Source organism: Nerophis lumbriciformis, linkage group LG37 (genome assembly GCF_033978685.3).
Source record: "Nerophis lumbriciformis linkage group LG37, RoL_Nlum_v2.1, whole genome shotgun sequence".
In the NCBI taxonomy this organism is placed as follows: Eukaryota; Metazoa; Chordata; class Actinopteri; order Syngnathiformes; family Syngnathidae; genus Nerophis; species Nerophis lumbriciformis.
Window position 1 is genome coordinate 19,654,881 of NC_084584.2, and position 17,183 is coordinate 19,672,063.

Here is a 17,183-nt window from a genome sequence, read left to right on the forward strand (position 1 = left end):
CCTCGAGGTTATTGTTTTTTACGGACAAAATTCAGTTTTTATTCTGAATAGACCATTTTAGGTCTGTTGGACTCCGTCGTCCTCAGGATAATGGTTCACGGATATTTCAAATTATTGTGGGCTCCGACACCTCCTAGTATGTTTGTTTATGGATATTACGGATTCCAGTTTTCGTGGTTCCGTTTACCTGCAGTATATTGGCCTCTTCAGTTTTATTTTAATTCAGTTTTTATTTAAAATTGTAATACTCACGGACGTTGGACTCCGACGTCCCTCTAATTATTTGGCCTTTTTACCTGTTAGAGCCTAGGATTTACAGGGTTTGTCTATGCGTCGTAACCCTCAGTCACACGCTTTTTCTTAGTCGTTTCTTTCTTCGTCAATTTAAAACGTACTCACTGCTCTCTGCGTTCCTTCCTCTTGTCCTTGGATTTCCGTCAGTCTTTCAATTCCAGCCCGAATGAAGAAAAAGCAGTTCCTCAATCAGGATTTGGTTACCATGGTCTTTCTGGTTTCACTCATTCTTGCTGGAATCGTCAGACGTGTTGGAATCCGGCTCGAAGGACCAATTAGATGTCACATTCAAACACTGTGATATCTATTAAACAAGACAAAAGGCAAGGAATCAAAAAGAGACAGAATTCAATTTGGACTCAATTGAGGAGAGACATGCGTCAACCTGTAACCTCTTACAGTGTCTTAGCACGCTCTGACGAAGAAGGTTTTCGTCTCCTCTTTATTACAATATTCAATGTTCACGCACCAACACATTGTCTCAGCAGGAATGGGGAGGTATGTAAAACAGTCATTGTTTTCGGTCGCTTTGAAGTCCAAGAAGAGGATTTCTCGGGCTTGGGCTCTTCCTGGATCCAGCTGGGGCAGGTGTTGGAGGACAATGGATAACCCCTCCCGTCTCCTGACCACAGTGACTTCAAGAGGGCAGCGGGTCGTAAACAGCGTTGATCTCGGTTACCAAATAGTTGGAAGAGAGTTTGTGAAATACTTCAGAGAGAGTTCGTTTAACACTTCAAAGAGAGTTCCTCTGGGAGTTGAGCAGATCCTGCCATCTGTCCGTGTTGAAATCACAGTGGAGTTTTACGAGCCTTCTTCTTCTTGTTAGGCCTCGAAAGACAGCCTTCATCTTCTCATCAGGAACATAATGCAATATAATGTTTCTTTTGTGATAACTTACAAACAATTATTCCAACAGTAGTGTTGCTAATATTTGTGTCTTTCTGCGCCCCGTCTTAATGTTACATTGTTTGTGATATATAAAATATATTGCGTTGGTGCAGAGTTACAGTTTATATCCTCCTGAGAAACATTTTTTGTGTCTTTTGGAGACACACTCCCACTGTCAGAGATGTGGACAAACAACTAATTAGCATTAAGGCTGTAAACACCAAAAATAGGCTTTCTAAAGCACTTTTAAAGAAATTTCAGCATCAGAGTTTTATTTTGGACAACGCACTTCCTGTACAAAGTTCTATAGACCTTAATGATTAGTCATTCATCAACGCACGTTTTGAGGCTTCACATCCGTCACATATAGCCTGGCCTCTCTTCCTTGATTAAACGGGCACATAAGTAAAACAATTATATCACAGCAGCAACTGGAACCAATGGCCTGTACGCCTACTTAAGGAACAGCTGTAGGATGTTTTTACCCCATGCAGACGCATCCAGATGTGACTATGGGTCACCTCTAGAATTGTGCAGAGCGTGTAAACATTGATCAGCCGATGTGAACACAAGGATGGGAGACGCTCCCTGCAGACGGCTGTTCCTGTCGGAGCACGACATTCAATTCATAAAAAGCAACATAACGCGAGCCAAACGGGAAACGAGCCAAAATGGCTTAGACATATGCGGCAGTACAGTATTTATCCTGACATGACTTTAGATATACCTTTTCTGTGATAAATAATTACAGACACATATGGTTATTGTCTCGCTGTAAACACGTTTTTATTGATCATATCAACAATATAATTTGCATAGAACAAAGATATCCATCCATCCATCCATCTTCTTCCGCTTATCCGAGGTCGGGTCGCGGGGGCAGCAGCTTAAGCAGGGAAGCCCAGACTTCCCTCTCCCCAGCCACTTCGTCCAGCTCCTCCCGGGGGATCCCGAGGCGTTCCCAGGCCAGCCGGGAGAGATAGTCTTCCCAGCGTGTCCTGGGTCTTCCCCGTGGCCTCCTACCGGTCGGACGTGCCCGAAACACCTTCCTAGGGAGGCGTTCGGGTGGCATCCTGACCAGATGCCCGAACCACCTCATCTGACTCCTCTCGATGTGGAGGAGCAGCGGCTTTACTTTGAGCTCCCCCCGAATGACAGAGCTTCTCACCCTATCTCTAAGGGAGAGCCCCGCCACTCGGCGGAGGAAACTCATTTCGGCCGCTTGTACCCGTGATCTTGTCCTTTCGGTCATGACCCAAAGCTCATGACCATAGGTGAGGATGGGAACGTAGATTGACCGGTAAATCGAGAGCTTTGCCTTCCGGCTCAGCTCCTTCTTCACCACAACGGATCGATACAGCGTCCGCATTACTGAAGACGCCGCACCGATCCGCCTGTCGATCTCACGATCCACTCTTCCCCCACTCGTGAACAAGACTCCGAGGTACTTGAACTCCTCCACTTGGGGCAAGATCTCCTCCCCAACTCGGAGATGGCACTCCTCCCTTTTCCGGGAGAGAACCATGGACTCGGACTTGGAGGTGCTGATTCCCATCCCAGTCGCTTCACACTCGGCTGCGAACCGATCCAGTGAGAGCTGAAGATCCTGGCCGGAGGAAGCCATCAGGACCACATCATCTGCAAATAGCAGTGACCTAATCCTGCAGCCACCAAACCAGATCCCCTCAACGCCCTGACTGCGCCTAGAAATTCTGTCCATAAAGGTTATGAACAGAATCGGTGACAAAGGGCAGCCTTGGCGGAGTCCAACCCTCACTGGAAACGTGTCCGACTTACTGCCGGCAATGCGGACCAAGCTCTGACACTGATTATACAGGGAGCGAACTGCCACAATAAGACAGTCCGTAACCCCATACTCTCTGAGATACACGGTCGAATGCCTTCTCCAAGTCCACAAAGCACATGTAGACTGGTTGGGCAAACTCCCATGCACCCTCAAGGACCCTGCCGAGAGTATAGAGCTGGTCCACAGTTCCACGACCAGGACGAAAACCACACTGTTCCTCCTGAATCCGAGGTTCGACTATCCGGCGTAGCCTCCTCTCCAGTACACCTGAATAGACCTTACTGGGAAGGCTGGGGAGTGTGATCCCACGATAGTTGGAACACACCCTCCGGTTCCCCTTCTTAAAGAGAGGAACCACCACCAATCCAGAGGTACCGCCCCCGATGTCCACGCGATGTTGCAGAGTCTTGTCAACCAAGACAGCCCCACAACATCCAGAGCCTTAAGGAACTCCGGGCGGATCTCATCCACCCCCGGGGCCTTGCCACCGAGGAGCTTTTTAACTACCTCGGCAACCTCAGCCCCAGAAATAGGAGAGCCCACCACAGATTCCCCAGGCCCTGCTTCCTCATAGGAAGACGTGCTGGTAGGATTGAGGAGGTCTTCGAAGTATTCCCTCCACCGATCCACAACATCCGCAGTCGAGGTCAGCAGAGCACCATCCCCACCATACACGGTGTTGACACTGCACTGCTTCCCCTTCCTGAGGCGAACAAAGATAGGGCATGAAAAATGGACTTGTGTGCAATCAGCTATAGCATGTCAATATAAGTCAGGAGTGTCCAAACTCTTCCCACTTTTTGTACTAAGATAACATCTTAGCTTAAATTAGAAAAATCAGTGTAATATATACACTACACAAACTTGTATCATTTTTAAAATAATCAAAGGCCAATAAAAGAGCTTGCCAAGATTTGTCACACTGGGAACATCCCTGCAGTAGTGAATTGTCAAATAAATATTTCAAACATGAAACTGATATAAAGTACATGTTTGCCAACAGTTATAATGCATACAATCATTGCAGAAGTGTTCCTGTACTGCTGTATCACTTTCTCACACAGGCATCAAGCCGTTTAGTGTGCAAACTCAACAATAGTTTTTATGTGCAAAAGGCCATTTGCATAGATTTGAAAACAATAGTGTGCATATGTAAGACAACGATAAACATCATCATTTGACATTACAAAGCAGTGCATCCTGCATGCAGTTCGTCAAATACAAGAACAAATACACTGCATATAGTAAATCGGTAAGTTATGATGCATTGAGGAAAAACATCACATGCATTCTAGTCACACAGATTGTCATTGACATTTGATTGTACACATAAAAAATGTTATACAAATGAGACATATAAATGTTAGGCCTACACTCCAACCTAAAATAGGACATAATAGTAAAAATAATTGTATTTCTCCTCATCTATGAAAAAACATTTGACATATTGCATAAAACTAAGAAGCATCACAGTTATTATCAACTTGTGAGGTAATGAAGACGTGACGAATCCTTTTAACCTTGACTTGAAAAAAGCCCGTTATCATCCGCTATGCGGATCAGCCATCCCAACCACGGATCAGTCCACTGTGCTGTGATAGTTCAGGAGAACGTCCCGTCAAGCGCATGTGCGTAATGTGGCCAAACGCTTTCTAAGGAGGAAACAAAAGTGGGGGGTTAAGAACTGTGCAAAAACATGTACAGTACATCCGGAAAGTATTCACAGCACTTGTTGTGTTACAGCCTTATTCCAAAATAAATCAATTAATTTTTGTTCTCAAAATTCTACAGACAATACCCATAGTAACATTGTTTTTTTTTTGTTTTTTGCAAATGTATTAAAAAAGACAAATCAAGTATTCACATCTTTTTTCTCGATACTTTGTTAAAGTTAAAAGTTAAAGTGACAATGATTGTCACACACACACTAGGTGCGGTGAAATTATCCTCTGCATTTGACCCATCACCACAATGGAGCAGTGAGCAGCAGCGGTGGCCGCAACCAGGAATCATTTGGTAAATTAACCCTCAATTCCAACCCTTGATGCTGAGTGCCAAGCAGGAAGGTTGATGGTTGTTGATGCACCTTTTAGCAATAATTACAGCCTCAAGTCTTTTTGAAAACAATGCCACAAGCTGGGCACACCTATCTTTGGGCAGTTTTTACCACTCCTCTTTGCCCAGTCCTTCTTGCAGCACCTCTTAAGCCAGTGGTTCTCAACCTTTTTTCAGTGATGTACCCCCTGTGAATTTTTTTTAAATTCAAGTACCCCCTAATCAGAGCAAAGCATTTTTGGTTGAAAAAAAGAGATAAAGAAGTAAAATACAGCACTATGTCATCAGTTTCTGATTTTTCAAATGTATATATTTGTTCATTTGTAGTGGTCTTTCTTGAACTATTTGGAAAAAAAGATAGGTTTTTATTTATAATTATAAAGGATTTTTGAATTGTTGCTATTTATAGGATATTTTGAAAAAATCTCACGTACCCCTTGGCATACCTTCAAGTACTCCCAGGGGTACACGTACCCCCATTTGAGAACCACTGTCTTAAGCCATCAGCTTGGATGGGAAGCGGTGGTTTTCATCCAGGATGTCTCTGTACATTGCTGCATTCATCTGAGTCGAGTCAGGGAGGTGACGAAGAACCCGATGGTTACTCAGATCTACAGCATTCCTCTGAAGAGAGGAGAACCTTCCAGAAGGACAACCATCTCTGCAGCAATCCACAAAGCAAGCCGGTATGTAGAGTGGCCAGATGGAAGCCATTTTTTTGTTAAAAGTTTGCCAAATTGGACCTGAAAGACTCTCAAATCATGAGAAACACAATTCTCTTGTTTGATGCGACAAAGATTGAACTCTTTGTCATGAATGCCAGACGTCATGTTTGAAGGAAACCAAGCACCGCTCATCACCAGGCCAATACCATCCCTACAGTGAAGCATAGTGGTGGCAGCATCATGCTTTGGGGATGTTTTTCAGTGGCAGGAACTGGGAGACTAGTCAGGATAGAGGGAAAGATAAATGCAGCAATGCACTGAGACATCCTGGATGAAAACCAACGCTTCTCATTCAACTTAATGGAGCTTGAGAGGTGCTGTAAAAAGGAATGAGCAAAGTAGAAACTGCCTAAAGATAGGTGTGCCAAGTTTGTGGCATCATATTTAAAAAATACTTTAGGCTGTAATTGCTGCCAAAGGTGCATCAACAAAGTATTGAGCAAAAGCTGTGTAAAAAAAAATGTACAAATTGTCACAAGGTATTGCTGTAGAATTTTGAAGACAAAAATGAAACTATTTCATTTTGGAATACAACTGTAAAATAACAAGGAAAAGGTGAAGCGCTGTGAATACTTTCCAGATGCACTGTATATACAGACTTCAGCCTAAAACAGTAACAGAAAATGTGTACTTAATTATAGTGAGTACTGAGAGTGGGCGGATCAATCCAAATATCAATACCAAGGGTAGTATCAGTATCAGATCGATAATAGCATGATGCTAGCTATCAAGTTTTTTTTTTTTAACCAAGTAATCTTTTGATTAGTTTGTTGGATTAATCAAGTAATCGGATAAAACACACTTTATAGCTCAATGCGCATTTTAGGGAAAATAGTTGAAATAAACAACAATTTTCCTGCTTGGTATAAAGTTTTTTCCCAATTAATTCACATCATCAAGATTAAAATTGCTCTTTTAAAATGTATGCGTTCAGAAAAAAAATATAAATGTAAAAAAACAGATCACTCCACCCACACGCCACTGCTCTCATGTGCACTCCATTGCACTAACTTTGGTGCGGAAACTGTCATTTTAGTTTTAAAGTCATTATAAAGGTTTTATACTTTTAACTTAATTTTGTTAAAATATTTGTGTGTAATAAAAGGAAATACTTGTATTCATTTGGTCATATTGTTACACTGTATTCTCTTTTTGTATTTAGATATTAAAATATTTTGCTGTGTCTGAATGTAATCATGATAAACAATTTAAAGGCAAAATTATCTTAAACAAAAGGTATATCTTTTTCATTACTGTATTTATCTGGTACCAGATCAATATCATCGTTTGCAGTATCATCCACCTCTAGTGAATACGTTAGAGCAGTGGTTCTCAAATGGGGGTACGTGTACCCCTGGGCCTGGGGGTACTTGAAGGTATGCCAAGGGGTACGTGAGATTTTTTTTAAATGTCTGTCAAAAAGAACTGTGAAAAGAAATGCAACAATGCAATATTCAGTGTTGGCAGCTAGATTTTTTGTGGACATAAATATTGATTTTAAAGATTTCTTTTTTTGTGAAGAAATGTTTAGAATTAAGTTCATGAATCCAGATGGATCTCTATTACAATCCCCAAAGAGGGCACTTTAAGTTGATGATTACTTCTGTGTAGAAATCTTTATTTATAATTGAATCACTTGTTTATTTTTCAACAAGTTTTTAGTTATTTTTATATCTTTTTTTCCAAATAGTTCAAGAAAGACAACAAATGAGCAATATTTTGCACTGTTATACAATTTAATCAATCAGAAACTGATGACACAGTGCTGTATTTTACTTCTGTATCTCTTTTTTTCAACCAAAAATGCTTTGCTCTGATTAGGGGGTATTTGAATTAAAAAAAATTTCACAGGGGGTACATCACTGAAAAAAGATTGAGAACCACTGTGTTAGAGTATAGTATAGTGTTTGCAAGCCTCACAGTGTAAGTGTGTTACCCACAGATGGCATATATAGGATCTGAGGCAACCAACCTCCCACAAGCACAAAATATGACTGCCTCATCCTCATCCCTCCATCATTGTCTTCACGACCAAAGCGTGTTTTCTCCCACGCTTTTATTCCCCCCCACCACCATCCCGTTTGCAACCGCAGAGGCAAGAAGAAGGAGGGGCTATAAGCCCTGATTGGGTCGCCGTGGCAACCGCACATTGGCATCGTCCTGATTGGAGTATGCAGGGGCTAATTATGCAGAAGAGAGAAAACAAAGTGGGCCATATTGAAATGCAGAGCGTTGCATGGCTTGGGAGGGATTACCATAAGAGGAAAGACCCCTCAGCACTATAAGTTTTATAAGTCCTCTGTGACTAATCATACTACATTCAAAATGTTACTTTTGCTGATGGAATTTCCAATGTACAAAAACAAGGAAGTAATGCTTACTGCTAATGCTAATGTTCTAACTAATTGTGCGTGCGCATGCGTGTGTTTGTTAGGCGGGATGCTTGGACTGTGAGAACGGACTCAGTGTGGTAGGGGTTTGTGTATGTATGCCTTGGGTGGGGGACAGCAGTGGGGTGGTTATGTTGACAATGGCCGCCATTGTTTACCAATCTCCCTCGTCCATTAATCAGGACCATCCAGCTCTAATTGGCGTTTTGGTTAAGCCGGTCTCCAGACCCCTGCTCCCTCCACTGGCCTAAATAATGGCGTTACGCCACAAGTGCCGCCACACATCGGGGAGGACAATGTGTCGCTTGTCTGTGAACCCCCCCACACCCCCCCACCCCAAAATAAACCTCACACAGAAGCACAAAGAAGGCCTCTCACTATTGAGATCTCACTGTAGCATGCCGCCTCGCCTTGTCTATCTAAGCCCCCCGCTAAGCCTTCCTCCTCCTCTTCTTTACTTGGAAGGTTCCTTTCCTGAAGGTTCCCTCGTGTGCTTGCTAGTTCATTTGAGGATCGTCGGCGATACGCTAAACCACCAAACTTATTGTATTCTTTTAAAAACTAGATGACACGACTGCAGTTAAACACATCTTAAGTCATCTCCATGGCAACACATCATCTCCTGTGAGTCGCCAAAAGGTCGCTAATTACGGCGCTTAGCAGTAATCAGGTAGCTTGTAGGTATTTTTTTCAAATATTGGAAGTAATAGCCGTCGCCAATGAACGTGATGTAGAAAATTGTGCACTTGTCTTGAGCGCTGCCAAGAAAACAGACACTCCGCCGCAGTGCAGGCGTCGCGCCAAAACCACAGCTGCCCTCCGAAATGGCAAACGCCCAAAAGCCATCGGCGCTCGCTATATAAATATATATATATATATATATATATATATATATATATATATCATCCCCGCCGCCTCATCTCTCGGGGGTTTGGGGGCTGCAATTAACACAGCGGCGGTAATTAAAATCTGTTTTAAGGCATTCAGTGTGACGATTGCGGGGCCGGGGTGCAAAGGTGGCCATGATTCTCTCCTGCTGCCATTTTGTGCCAGTCTTGCATCTAAGATGGTGGCAGCACTGTGACTTGCATGCGTGGGAGAGGACAAACTGAGGAGGGAGGGGCGGAGGAAGAGGAGGATTATGGGATTGAGGAGGGGGAGTCGACTCGGCGCATTGCTGAGGCATTCGCGAGATACAACAAAAGTTATTTTTGTTTGCACATTGTCGACCCACGCCTAATCATTTTGTGTATTAAAAAGAGCATGCATGATTTACATGCGCTTGATATACCGCGCACACATTAACAAACACCATGCATGAGCGCGCGCACACACACACACAGACAACACAGACGGTTCTCATGGTATGGTGTGCCCCCCTGAGCATGTAAATGACATTCATTATGCAAATGCATACAAATGAGGCCCAACCATCTGAGAATGCAAGCTGGGAAAGAAATGAGAAGAATGAAAATTTAGGTGAATAAAGGCAAAACCCCAAAAGAAGTACGTGTAGTTACAGATAGGGAAAGTATGCCGTCACTTTAAGGAAGGTGCCACACTCTTAAGGTTCCCCCGTATAATGTTTGGAAATTCACTTTTTTCAGGCCACTTTTTAAATTAGGCTAAAAGACACTTTAAAAAGTTGTTTCTTGTGACAAAAAATAGCATGTTGGAAATGCCATTTTGGAACTACTTTGTGAACACTTTCTCTGACCCCCTTTCATAGACAATAACCACTTCCACCAACAATAGCTCTGAACTGGACTTTGCATTTCTGCACTTTTGTCACCATCTCCATGTATGTTACAATGTTACAAGGTTGTTAATTGTTGATCTGTTGAATGTTTACGCTGGGTTATCTATGGAGATTTTGGGGTTCAGGAAAATGTGGCACTTTACATCAAACTACGCAGTGTTGACGCTCTTAACATAATTTTGTTCTTTGTGACAATGACAATTAATTGAATTGAATTGAAATCTGTACTACTGGCCTTCAGTTTTTCATTTATATATTCTTCCACCAGATGGCAGTACATCTTCCTATTCAAAGCATGCAGCATAATTTAATTCCGGTTTACTGTTTTTTGCAAGGCTGCCTTTCCACTTAATAAAAAGTAAGGATCTCTATTGATGTTTAAAACGGTGTGTAGGCTTAGCTATATACAAAAATGTGCAGCAGGTTTTATGAAGCTGACATTTTTGTCTCGAGGCCCTTGAGCATGAGTTTTCAAAATAATAATGCCTGAAATAATGTAGTTTAAAAAAAAAAATCGATTAAATTGTTAAAAGTGGATCATTTTATAGCAGTTTTTGGGAATCTGACATTTTGGTCTTGTGGTCCTCGAGTGCAAGTTTTGAAAATAATATTATCCGAATCAGTTAAGTTTAGGATCAATTAAATTGTTGAAAAGTGGATTATTTTTACAACAGTTTTTGGGAAGCAGACTTTTTTTTGTCTCAAGGCCCTTGAGTATGAGTTTAAAAAAATAATACCTAAATCAATGAAGTAGTTTTAAAAGATTGATTCAAAAGAGGATTATTTTTACAGTTGTTTTTGGGAAGCGGACATTTTGTCTGGTGATTCTCGAGTGTGAGTTTTAAAAATACTAATGCCTAAATCAGTTAAGTATAAGATCAATTAAATTGTTTAAAAGTAGATTATTTCTACAGCAGTTTTTGGGAAGCAGACTTTTTTTTTGTCTTGAGGCCCTTGAGTATGAGTTTTAAGAATAATAATATCTAAATTAATTAAGTTGTTTTTAAAAGATTTATTCAAAAGTGGATTATTTTTACAGTTGTTTTTGGGAAGCGAACATTTTTGTCTGGTGATCCTCAAGTGTGAGTTTTAAAAATATTAATACCTAAATCAATTATGAGATTAATTAAATTGTTTAAAAGTAGATTATTTCTGCAGCAGTTTTTGGGAAGCGGACATTTTTTGTCTGGTGATCCTCGAGTGTGAATATTTATACCTAAATTAGTTAAGTATAAGAGCAATTAAATGGTTTTAAAGTGGTTCATTTTTACAGCAGTTTTTGGAAAGTGGACATATTTTGTCAACCAAAAATGCTTTGCTCTGATTAGGGGGTATTTGAATTAAAAAAAAATTCACAGGGGGTACATCACTGAAAAAAGATTGAGAACCACTGTGTTAGAGTATAGTATAGTGTTTGCAAGCCTCACAGTGTAAGTGTGTTACCCACAGATGGCATATATAGGATCTGAGGCAACCAACCTCCCCCAAGCACAAAATATGACTGCCTCATCCTCATCCCTCCATCATTGTCTTCACGACCAAAGCGTGTTTTCTCCCACGCTTTTATCCCCCCCCCCCCCCCCCCCCCACCACCACCACCATCCCGTTTGCAACCGCAGAATAATAATATCTAAATTAATTAAGTTGTTTTTAAAAGATTTATTCAAAAGTGGATTATTTTTACAGTTGTTTTTGGGAAGCGAACATTTTTGTCTGGTGATCCTCAAGTGTGAGTTTTAAAAATATTAATACCTAAATCAATTATGAGATTAATTAAATTGTTTAAAAGTAGATTATTTCTGCAGCAGTTTTTGGGAAGCGGACATTTTTTGTCTGGTGATCCTCGAGTGTGAATATTTATACCTAAATTAGTTAAGTATAAGAGCAATTAAATGGTTTTAAAGTGGTTCATTTTTACAGCAGTTTTTGGAAAGTGGACATATTTTGTCAACCAAAAATGAGATCCTCGAGTGTGAGTTTTAACAATAATAGTACCTGAATCAATCAAGTAGTTTTTAAAAGCTCGATGATATTGTTGAAAGTGGATTATTCTCACATCAGCAGTTTTGGGGAAATGGACATTTTTTTTCTTCAGGTCTTCGAATGAATGTTTTAAAAATAATAATACCTGAATCAGTCAAGTAGTTCTTAAAAGATTGAATAAATTGTCAAATGTGGATTATTTTTACAGTATGCAGTCTTTTTTGCAACATTTTTTGTCTTAAAGTCTTTGAGTTTGAGTTCTAAACATAATAATTACATAATTGTTAAAAGATGGATTTAGATTGTTGAAAGTAGATTATTATTACAGCAATTTTTGGAAAGTGGACATTTTTGTTCTGAGGTCCTCGAATGTGAATTTTAAAAATAATGTCTGAATTAATGAAGTAATTGTTAAAATATTTATTTAAATTGTTGAAAGTGGATTACAGCATGTTTTTGGGAAGTGGGCTGAGGTCAAATGTGTGAGTAAATTTCATAGACCTTTTAAAGGTTGGAATCTTATAAACTGAGTTAGCTTATTTAGTGTTAAACACATTCATTACCGGTGCACAAACAGTTTATAAACACTTAGTAAGGGTTACCCAAGTGGTATGGAGATTGCATTTTGAAGAGCGTTTTGCTAGACACACACTTGTTACAAGTGAACACTTGACAGCAATGAGTCCCTAAGTGTGTGAACAAGTACAGAGGACCACCGGAGAATCAGGAGGGGAGATGTGGATCCAAACAATGGTAACATGCTGTTATATATATATATATGTACATATATATATATATATATATATATATATATATATATATATATATATATATATATATATATATATATATATATATATATATATATATATATATATATATATATCCTATCCCAGCTGCATTTTATATATAAAATATCATTGAAGTTTTTAATAAACCCTTATGTCCAATCTTTTTCCACTGAGGGCCGTATACAGAATTTTTTTTTTAATATAAATATTATTTTCTATTTTGTAAAGAGTAAAAAAGTGTTACAAATACACTAAGTAAAGGCATGTACATTTCAGCCTTTTTTTAAATTGTGCCATGTTGATCTTTTTTTCACCTTTTTTGCTTTTTTTCAATATGCAGTGGGCCAAGTAAAAAATTAAAAAAGCCACGGGCAGCAAATGGCCCCTGTGCCGCACATTGGACATCCTTTCCTTTGAGCCAATATAATTTTGCAGTTGCAACAAGTCTCTATGAAATAAGAATGAAAGTGGGCCTCTTTCTACATAAAATATATAAAATGTGCAGCAATTCCCAGGAGATTGCCAATATTAAAATGATAATTAATATTATATATTTTTTCTATTTTACTCCTCATGTATAGGACTAGCTTGCAGCATTCTGAATGCCAAAAGTGTGTTTTTTTCTGTGCATGTGTGCATACAGAATTAAGTCTTAGTGTTTTACTTTTTGGAAGGTGTTTTTATATTGTTAAAAACATATAAGATGTATAACAGCAGTTAACATATCACCCTTAAGGTGCAACCTCCCCTCTTTGTCCAAACACGTACATACTGTACAACCCACCATCTTACCTTTTTTCCTCATGCAGCATCCTCTCTTTAAAGAATTTCCTTCAGTGGTGCAGTCACGTAATGGGATTCTTGTTACTTTCGGTTATCTAGCTTTATGAAGAATGTACGCCACTCATACAGCTAGATAACCAAAGATAACAGACAACCCCTTAGGCCTGAACACACACACAAATGTGCACAGTGACACACACACACACCTGTGACGAGAAAGTGCTTTGATTAGAGAACATTGAACTAATATGACTCATAAATGAAGCAAATAGTGCACCTACAATACATTTTCCAAGCTATTAAATGTGTTTAATATGGAAGCTGAAAACGAAAACAAAGATTTAGTGGCTAGGAGAAAAGAGTCAGAATTTTTTTATAGGGATTTCATTGCTTAAAAGGGGGAAAAAGGAAGCAACTGTGCTGTAAGAGGAGTGTGTTTTACTTTATATAAATTATTTTACTGGATACTGTATAAAAAGTGTAATGCAACCTTTTGGTATAGCAAGCCAGCGTCACATTTATCCTGATGTAAAATATTTATACGTTAAAATATTGTATCCACATCTAGTGCTTTAACAGTTGTTAACTCAACCAAGACAAGAACAATTATGATAAACATCTTGTAATAAATAATGATAATTTATGTATTTAATATGTGTTTACATACTCATGGTATATTTATGTATCTATTATTTATTTATTCACTGTTCTGTTGAAGACAGAGAACAAAGAAATTTGATAAAACTGCTATGATGTGAAAAAAGGTTGGAATAAATAAGCTCTGCTTCTTCCTACTCCTTTTCGGACATGCTGTAATGAAGCAACTGGAAATATGTGATGCATTACATTGTAATTGTATTGTATGCATGTTCGAAAAAAAATGGAAACTGAACTGAACATTTGGAGCATTTTAATACACTTTCTTTTTGTTTTTTAATTTCTCATTTCAACACCCTCTAAATTGTTAAACCTGAGAAAACATGTATTATAAAAAAAACTAATGTCACGTTTTCTATAAATGAACGATTTTATAATTAGAGAGGGGAAAATACTACATAGGATGGAGGATTGACGTCACTACCTGCGTGTGGGCAAGAAGGTGTGATTACTAATTAATACTCACACAGGCGCGCGCAAACACGTGGCCACATTCTTTAAACAAAATAAAACAAAAAGCTATAGTCTTATTTAATTTTGGATCGTTTTTTTTTTTTTTACTTATCACACATTATGCACACATTTGAACATAAAATAGTTTTAAGTAATGACACTGCAATTTAAATAAAGATGTGTTTCATATTTGGAGTGTTTGAACTACATTTTCTAGTAAACGACAATTTAATCTGATTATAGCGTCTTACTCTGAGAGCTCATTTTCACAGCTCTTTGGTGAATTAATTAGACCACCAAATATGACTAAAATATTCATTAATTAGCAGAGCGTTTTTATGGAAGGGATTTGTGGTCGACTCTTATTAAAATCCTTATGAGCCTGTATGCAAGTGCAGGAATATGTGATGCATTTATATTACCAAAGCCATATTGAATCAATGCATGCAGTAGAAAAAAAATAAAATAAAAGGTGATCAGGGGAATAGAAAATTGCGCCAACAAAATGGGGATTTTCAAGAGCAATCAATTAGTTGCATTTATACTGACTTCATTGACTTAATTGTTATTGCTATGAAGAAAGTATCTTACCTGCACGTTGAGTGGCATTTTCTTGAATGTTGCTACACTTGAAGTGAACCTATATCACATAGACATAAACATATTTAGATGGCGAACCCTCAGAGAACCCTCACATCCGGGGATTTTGCGGAGATTTTCATATTGAGAGGCATTAATTCGGCACCTTCAATGGATGAATTAATTAAAGCCGGTATTGGCATGCATAAAACGTACTTTTTACACATTTTTAATATATTTCTGCTTAATCCAAAATAAACCTCCCCCAGTAGTGCAGTATAAATGTGTCATATTACAAAAAAAGAGGGCTTCAGTATCTGCTGCATGCAGGCCTTATGTAATGTAATGTAATATAATGCAGCATCACCTCGACTTGCTCCATATAAAATGCTACGTGTCTAATAATGTATCCTTTTTTGCATGCTTTTTGACTGTTTTTGTTCTCAATTAAAGGTGTCAAATAGTGCTAATAAACTATTTTAAAAGGCAGCCATGTTAGTGTGCATGTGATACGTAGTGCAAATCACCTGCACAATTGAGTACGTTATTGTTTTTACACTTACACCTTTATCTTTCGTTAATTGCTGCATTTTAATGTTAGATAAGCATTCATCTTATTTCTGCACTTTGATTTATAAAAGTGTTAATTATAGTTGAACCTTTTCAGTTTTGGCAACACACACACACACACACACACACAAGTAACTTTGAATACTCTCAGAGTACATTTTACAGCAGTGACTTAGACGTCGTGTACTTGAACATTTGAGCAAAGTACTTTTACTGCAGTGCAATATTATCTGAAAAGTGAATGTCTGCTTCCCGTTTTTTTTGTGTGTGTCATAAACAGGCATTATGAATTGAGGTTAGAATGTGGATTTATTAGAGGGCAAGTCGGCCTTGCATGCGTAAAAATACGCTTTGAGCCTCCTTAAAACACAGAAAAGAAGGAAATATCTTACTGTGTTGTCGTGCATGATGGAGCTTCCCGGTGCATGCAGGCATCCCCCAGATGAGCGTGTCTATGAGTGGCGCACTGAGCTTTTTTTTTATGCCGCGCATGTGGCGACGTCCACGCACCGGATCTTGTCCATTTTTATTGTCTCCAAATCACATCCATCAGAACCTCGTGCACGCTCGTCCGGTCTCCCCTCCTCGCAGGGGAGGTCAGGAGCGTCCTGCACCCCAGCACAGGAACTACATGTCCTCCAATCTTGTCTCCCTCCGAGTGCATGAGCACCTCGTTTGTCCAAAATCATATATGCTGTCCGAGGCCACGCCCACTACTCCCATCCTCCTCCTCCTCTGAAATGTTTCATATTATGCAAGAAAGTATCCCATTCCTTCACGTGCAAGTTGCATTTTTGTTTGCATGAAAACAAAATGCCATACATTTTAAACCAGAAAATGTGTTTTTTTATTCAACAGTAATGGGTGCCTAACTATTTTTCTTCATGCATCATCTTCTATAGGAGCAAAACTTGTTTCCACAGTTTACAGCTCTATAATATTACTAATAATTAATTGTATTAAATTGAAAAGGTATTCAAAACACTTACACATAATCAAAAGAAAACATGACCGTGATTATCAGTATGATAATAATCCAACTATAGCGTAAATCAACATAAAATATAGACATTATAAAACGTAATTACTGTATATTTGGGTATTTATTTTTCACAGGTATATTTTCATTTTTTTCAATTTTGTTTTCATTTATTTATTTATTTCAGGCAATGACATAAAAAAGTACAAAGTTGACAACACGTAATAATATAAATTAATATAGTGCAAAAGGTAATGTATAGTATGTAATGCATGATTGTCCAGTTTTGCCTGAAAGGGAGTGGGAAAAGATAACTTATTTAATCCCACCCCCAGTTCTCCATTCAATGATTATTCACATGAGTTTCACTCTTACTTTGCTCAAGGATTATAATACAGATGTTGTATCATAGTGGCATTACCACAGGTAACAATAATTATTACACTGTAACAATAATTTGTATCAACAAT

The 17,183-nt window shown here is 38.8% G+C and overlaps 1 long non-coding RNA gene across 1 annotated transcript; it reads right to left on the reverse strand.

The window, feature by feature from the left end:
* Positions 1-626: 626 nt before the first annotated feature.
* Positions 627-16,375, reverse strand: LOC140677590 (uncharacterized). The gene is made up of 4 exons (XR_012049361.1): positions 16,127-16,375; positions 15,177-15,225; positions 13,485-13,681; positions 627-4,641 (listed from the first exon to the last, which is right to left on the reverse strand). It is a non-coding gene; the product is annotated as an uncharacterized lncRNA (long non-coding RNA).
* Positions 16,376-17,183: the final 808 nt, after the last annotated feature.